This window comes from Thamnophis elegans, chromosome Z (genome assembly GCF_009769535.1).
Source record: "Thamnophis elegans isolate rThaEle1 chromosome Z, rThaEle1.pri, whole genome shotgun sequence".
NCBI lineage: Eukaryota > Metazoa > Chordata > Lepidosauria > Squamata > Colubridae > Thamnophis > Thamnophis elegans.
The window spans coordinates 54,457,240-54,464,686 of record NC_045558.1 but is presented as its reverse complement, the minus strand read 5'-3'; the positions used below and the strand labels follow the sequence as shown (position 1 = coordinate 54,464,686).

General features: G+C 41.1%; 1 long non-coding RNA gene across 1 annotated transcript; it reads right to left on the bottom strand.

Annotated features, from left to right (window-relative positions):
• Window positions 1-631: 631 nt before the first annotated feature.
• On the bottom strand, window positions 632-7,386 carry LOC116520339. The gene is made up of 3 exons (XR_004256769.1): window positions 7,347-7,386; window positions 3,672-4,085; window positions 632-2,842 (listed from the first exon to the last, which is right to left on the bottom strand). It is a non-coding gene; the product is annotated as an uncharacterized LOC116520339 (long non-coding RNA).
• Between the last annotated feature and the right edge of the window lie 61 nt (window positions 7,387-7,447).

Below are 7,447 nucleotides of genomic sequence, written 5' to 3'. Positions count from 1 at the left end.
AGCCTTTGCCCCCCCACCTCATTCCTGCGGCTTGGTACTTTTGGGATGATGCTAGGTCGGTCAGTGGCGCTCTGCCTGGCTGGAGAAGTGGGGTTGTCCAGGGGGCTTATTTTCCAGGGAGGGCTTACATTTTTGTCCACCCAAAAATGTGGCATGGCCTTATTTTCAGGACATATCATATTTTCGGGAAAACATGGTGTTTTATCTGTATTAAAATGTATGACACCCAGGTGCCACACTGTTCACGCATTGATATGTATGTGTAAAATAAAATACAAAACTTGGGGTGGGGAAAGCCAAGGTATTCTTGGATGTAAAAAATGCATGTCACCTCATCCTTGATTATTCTAACCATGAAGCAATCAACTAGCTGATAGAAAACTGAGGACTAGTTTCCAGCCTCAAGTGCATTTCCTAATGTCATTGCCCAGATATGTTTTTAGAAAACCATATTCAAATTTTAGGTTTCCTTCTTCTTTTCTCTGTAATTTAGAAAATCTATTGTTTGATAAAATATTTATGCCAAAGCATGTTATATAAGAAGGAATGCCATTCCTTTTATATGTTGCTTCCAATATTTTTGACAGTTCTTTCATTCATTATTGAAAAAACAAAAGTGAGGTTATCTGGCTAAATGGAAGTGAATACAAATGTTTTATTGAAATGACACCATATGCCAAATTAAAATATAAGAAGCAATATAATTACAATGAACAATACCTTTACTAACTACTTAACAGAGTTAGGCAATGGTGTGCCAGAAGATGCTAATAAAACCTGGAAGCTTCCAGCGGACACTACAAAAACTTCAAATAGCTGAAATGTTAAGCAGAAATAAACAATCTCATATGGTTTGGCAGTTTCACATCATATTTTGGTGAACATGGAAGGTACAGGCCTGACACATACTGATTCCCAGATCTAATGGAAATTATGTTCTTTATGTATTAATGCTCAGGTGATTACTTTGGATGATAATTATGATGGAGGGACTCTTCCAGGGAATCTGAAAAGAAAATTACCATTGCATTAATCAGTCTTTAACATTTCCACCTTTTCATTAAATTGTTTTTCATTCTACCCTGCCTTTTTCAATGCGGAGTGTTGATTGTAACTTCCATCCATGGCTAGCACTAAGAGCTGTAAGGTACTACATTGGGAAAAGATACTGTAATCTTATCACATATTTGCCATGTGGATTATATTAACTGCCAGATAACCAGAGATTCCGTGATAGTTAAAAAAAACTTTTTTAGTCTAACCAATCTACATTTAAGGTTGTAGGCTAGACTAGTTATTGTAGTTGACGAAACCACCCCAGAAGAAACAATGACAAATCAATTCCATATGGTTAAAAAGAAAACTGCATGCATGAATCCAAGTGGTCAACATGATTCAAATTCAACTCAGGAAGTTTACTATTCTTTTTAAAAAAAAACACAGGATGAAGGCGACATTTAGATGCAACAAAAGCATTTAGGAATGAAATGAAAATGGCATGGGACAGTGTTATGGGCATTCCTAATGTAATATTTTGAAGCAATAACTTCAATCGAGCACTTAAACGATGTGGTGGATCAATGACTTTAGATCCAGGATTGCTCTCCATCGCCGGGAAGCCTTTGGTACCACATAGAGGTAGGATTAAAAACCCTGCCCTTTCGGTTGAGGGGGGACCGGTTGGATGGCCTGAATCTCCAGCAGATGCTGAATGACCTGCTCCATCAGAAGCCTCTTGCAAGGGCACTGAGAGACAGGGCTCCGGGGGGGGGGTGCCCTGGGGAGAGACAGTGTTCCTGAGGGGTGGGGTGATGGAGGAGAGGAATTCCAGCATAAGACCGAATTTGATCATTTTGATTACCCAATTGTCTGTCATGGTCTCCTCCCAGCAGTGGGCAAAAATGCTAAGTGACCCCCGATTGGAAGAGAGTCCAGATAGTCACTTTCATCATGAGAAATGGTGATTCCCCTTCCTCCGGTAAGACTTCTTTGGGGGGAAACGCTGGGCATTTCGGTTAGATCTGTCCTGATTAGATCTCTTCTGAGGGTGAAGGACTGGTGATGCAGATAAGAGAAGGAGGATCTCTGTCCGCTGGCCGAAAGGGTGACCTCCTGTAGAAAGGGATGGGATGACTGTCCTGCTATTATAGATAGAGGAAAGGAACTTTGTGTTTGTCTTAGATTCTGTGAGGTATGGATCCAAAGGAGTTCCAAGAGCTGAGTGCCACTGAAAGGGGAGGCTGCGAGGCGCCATTTGGTACGGACTTCCGCTACCATGGTTTGAGCCATAGCAGGTGCCTGGCCATGACTGAAGAGGCCATGGCTTTAGAAACGAACCTAGCAGCGTTGAGGGAAATATCCACCACATATTCAACAGCTGCCCTAATTTTGTTTAAATCCCTGTGTGACCTAGTGTTACTGGTTGCAATATGCTCCTGGAGCTGCTCAATCCAGACTAGAGTGGCCCTGGGGAAAAAAGAAGCAGCTGTGGAGGTCCTAACTGCCCAGGCACCTGACTGGTAACTTTTGACTAAGATTTGATCTGACCTTTTCTCCTCATGCTTGAGGACTTCTTCAGGGGCTCCAGAGACCACTGTAGGAGAAAACAATGCTGCAACTGGCACATCCACTGGAGGAGTCTTGAGAAATTTGGTAAATTCTGGAGTGACGTTGTAGAGATGTTTGTCTAAATTGGTAGTTGTGGACTTGTTCCAGGGGAATCCCACTGCTTTTGGATCACATTCATGAAGATTTTAGGAGAAAGAATAACCTCCTTTTCCACTGTAGATTCAGTGAACGGAGTGCTGGTGGTAGCTGGCCTCAGCTGCCTGTGGAGAAGAAGCTGAAGAAGAAGGAGGAAAGTTAGCTGCTTTTATTGCTTTTAGTAGGAGGGATTTATAGCGGTCAGATTTGAATAATCCCGCAAATGCAGGGGCATCCTGAGTGACCCCCTTGTCATCAGACAGATCTGAATCCCTGAGTTTGTCTTGCTCCCCAAAGATGGAAGCCTGAGAGGCAGAAGCAGAATATGTTGCCGGGTATCCCAGTGATCTACGCCTGTGACTGTGACATGGTGAGGAGGAGGGCATTGTTGGAGCCTGGCAGCAATGCCTTGTTTTATGGCTTCTGATATTATGGATGCCATATCAGCAGGAGAAGTGAGAGAGGTTTGAGGGGGCCCTGTGGCCTGAGCGGAAGGTGATTGGCCTGTTCAAATGTGTGATCCCTATTGAGGAGAACCATCAAAGAAATTTCCTCTGGTTTCAGGTTCTATGTACGAAGAAGAGGAGGAGACAACTCCCCATCTGAATCCTCAAGGATGAGAAGGACCCATGGGTGGAAGTTCGGGTGGGCCTGGAGTAGGCAGCTTGATCCCCTGATGAGGGGGGGGGGGAGGAGAGGCCTGAAATATTTTGGTTAGCTTGTTTCGGGGCCCGCTGGAACTCCTTCTCTAGGGACTTTTGCCTTCGTTCCTCAGCCTTTGGTAGAGGCTTTGGAACTTTTGGGAGTCTTCCCAGAAAGAGGGGCCTCCTTAGCCATTCTCTTACAGCTGCTTCTCTCTCCAGATTGTCCTGCCCCCTCTGGCTCCTTGTCTGGAATAGTCTCCACTATGGAGATATCAGCCATGCCTGCCAAGGTCTACCCCCCAAATAAGTAAAGAATGATCTCACCGCAGATGATAGAAGTAATGCTGGTGCAGCCTGGAGTGTTTCTAGGACCTCTGTTGACTCTGCAGTGCCAGGTGTTTTAGCTGGTGGCCATTGGTGCTTCGTGAGCTTTCTCCTAGTCGCAAAATGGCGACCATGCTCTTTCGCATGCTTTTTTCTCAAGCAGAGCCCCAAATGGTGGCCGCTTCTTCTGACGCTCTCCAGAGTGCTCCACGGCAATCTGCAAGGTGCTGAGGTGGTGACTGCTTCAATGGCCCAAATCCAAGAGCGCTGCACTGGAAAGGCCTCTGAGTCGTAGCTCAGGAACTAACGAGTCAGCGCTGCGCTTGTGGAGGTTGAGAGATGTCCTGGAGCGAACTCATGGGCCTGAGGCCAGCAGGCAAGTTGAGATGAAGCCCTAAGGCAGTTTTAAATCTCCTGTTCAAATAGAGGAGGAGAAAAAAAAGGACAAAAATATTCCAGTTAAATTTGAACTTTTAAAAGATGCCAATAATGGGAAAAAATTAAGTTTAGAGCAAATTTTAGAGAAAGGAGTAGTTCTCACTGCTAGTCCAGGTTGGACTGAATCTAAACTGGGAGGAGTCACCAGGCTCGATGACATCACAAGTGTAGACTTAGTCCAACTGGTCCTGGACAGAGCAACCAGTCTGGCTGCTGTCTCCACGATCATAGGAGAATAAAGAATGTCAAATGATATTTACTTGCATCAGTTTGCAATTTATTCCATCACAATTTGGGATTATTAGGGTAACAAAAGAGAGGTACCAATACTTTGGCCAGTTGCTGGTATACATAAGAGGAAAGAATGTTGTAGGTCTGCAGCACTTTTTTACTTTGAAGCAGAATGTGCTGATGAAATTGTTCAGTTAGATTTGTAGTTCTCAGGTAACTTGAAAAGACTGTCCTTATTAATTTCTTTTTAGACCAGATCTACTTTCCATGTGGCAACATTGTTGCTCAGGTCTCTGGAGTCTAAAACAATAATCCTCTTTTATATTATCCAGTACCTGAACTATCCACAGCCAGATTTCCCTCCCACTCATTATTTGTATCTACTCAATTTTGGTGTGACTTTTAAGAATAAGCCTGCACTTTTAGATTCTATCACTTTCTTATTAAAGTTAGCTTTCTAACTAGCTACATAAATGATTCTATAGTGCAATCAGAAAAGATAATTGTTGTAAAATGCTGTTTCTGATTACTGCAAACAATCACCCTCCCAATATAATTTGCCAGAATTGAAACTACTCTATAAGAATTCCTGAGGGAGATTCATTTGCACAGCTGCTATGGCAGTTGCTGAACTGAAGATAGTGCTTTTGGTACTGATGCTTGTAGAAAATGCCCTTGGAGAGTACTAAATGTTTCATTGCCCCACAATTGGCTCAAATTACAGCAAGAGATTCAAATTTGAATATTCCAATGAGAAACTAAAATATAAAATAATTGTAATATAGCTGAATAAAAATAGAAATGGATAAATTGCAAGCATGTAATAACAGGATGGCTAGGAATTTAGGCGGATATCATAATTTGATTAACATCTCAACATTTGAAAAAGTGTCATAAAGCAAAAGTTAAAGCACTATGGAAATTAGTATAATGTAACCATTTGGAAGAGATGTAATCTAGATTCTTTATGAAATGGAATGAACAAAAATATCCAGAACTGATAAAAGAACTCATGTGTAGAATTAATAATTTAAATATTTTGAAGTAATAAGGAAATTGATAAATGAAGATGCCTTTCAACAGAGGATCTACAAAATCTGTTTATAAACAATTGCAAACGAAAATGTATCTCCTTGATACTGTAGTTTATATGTTGCTTCCTTCCTAAAACGACTGAGTGGCAAATAAGAGTTTAAAATAGAGTTTAAATATAAACTGTTAAAAAACCCCAAACGTGCCCCAGAACATATAAAGAAAAAAGAAATACTGTAACAGCTGAGAATAAAAGAAATTCAAAGTAATAACAAACCATTCACAATTCACTAATTTTCAAAAACCCATGATCCAAATCCCAGTAGTATTCTTACTAATTTTTTAAAGTCATTAAAAAACACATGCTAGCATTAAGAATGTTCTGCTAATTTAAAATACATGCTAGATTTTTTTATTTATAAATTAATATATTAATGTTATGTACACATACAGTGATATAGTCTAAGCACATATTAAGTGATTGTGTCCCTGAAAATTGAGCCATCTTGTGATCAAAATTAAAAAAACTACAATTTTTCACTTCTTTCAGTGTTAAAAAAAATATTTGGAGAATATTGCCATTCTGTGATTAAGCATGATGGCTGGTCAATAGAAAGATATTACTTTACAGATTAATAGCAACCAGCACTTAGACTTATATACCGCTTCATAGTGCTTTACAGCCCTCTCTAGCAGTTTGTACAGAGTCAGCATATGGTCCCCACCAATCTGGGTCCACATTTACCCACCTTGAAAGGATGGAAGGCTAAGTCGACCTAACAGAGTTGGAAGGGACCTTGTAGGTCATCTAGTCCTACCCCCACTCCCCGAAGCAGGAGACCCTACACCCTTTCTGACTAATGACAGGTCCATCTCTTCTTGAAAGCCTCCAGCGATGAAGCTCCCAAACCTCCGATGGCAAGTTGTTTCATTGATTGATTGTTCTCACTGTCAGAAAATTTCTCATTTGTAGTTGAACATGCCTCTGGATCCACCATGAAAGGCAATTTCTTACACGCCTCTTATTGTGCAGGAGATTGTCCCTTTCTCCGCAAAACTCTGAGAAGTCCCTCTCAATCAACAATCCCTCTGAGATCAACCTTGCCCCTGGGCTTCAAAAAAACATAAAAATCAGGTGAAATGGAGCGGAGCCCCGTCCGTTCCACCCCTGCAGCATGACATCATTGCAGGAAGTCTTGCTTTTCTTCTCATTAGTATTGTGCTGGTATGGCTTGTATAATCATATTTTCAGAGCTGCCCAAGATCCTTGTTTTCCTCTTTAGATTTTCATCCAAGGAATCTTTCCCAAGTTGTCTCTGAATTATTAAAATCAGTTCTTTTAAATCTAAGACTCTGGTGTCATTATGTTCTATTGCTTATGTTTGTGTTATGTTGAATTCTAGTATAGCATGGTCACTCTCACCCAAGTGAAAGTGCGGCTTTAACTTTCTCTATAAATTCTTCTCTGTTGGTTTTTTATTTCAGTTTTCTGGGCTAGTTTGTTTACATGAAACCTATTAGAAACATCAATAATTAGTTAGCTTTAAATTATATCATGCATTTGTGGATTATTTGGAATTAAAAAGAAATCAGAAGACAGCACACTTATCCAATAGATGGTTTTTCATTAATATATGGCAATTCCAAATTTCGGGGTTCAGAAGAGAGCGTTCTCTGTTGCAGTGTCACCCTTTGGAACACCTTACCTTTTAAGGTAAGATCTGTCTACATCAGTGGTGGGTTTCAAAATATTTTGGGAACCTACTCTGTGGGTGTGGCCTGCTTTGTGGGAGTGGCTTTGCCGGCCATGTGACCAGTGGAAGTGGCTTGCTGGCCATGTGACCGGGTGGGAGTGGCTTGCCGGCCATGTGACCGGATGTGAATGGCCAAGACAATGTCACTGAATTCTTTGCCCCAATGGATGAACTACAATAAGATTAAAATAAGTACAAAAACAATAAAAGAGCTACTTACAGAAGGAAGATGACTGTTCTTGCCAGTCTTCAGTATCACTGACTCCAATGAATGGGCCTGCACAAAGAAGAGACACAGAAATGAACTCTTCATTGCATACA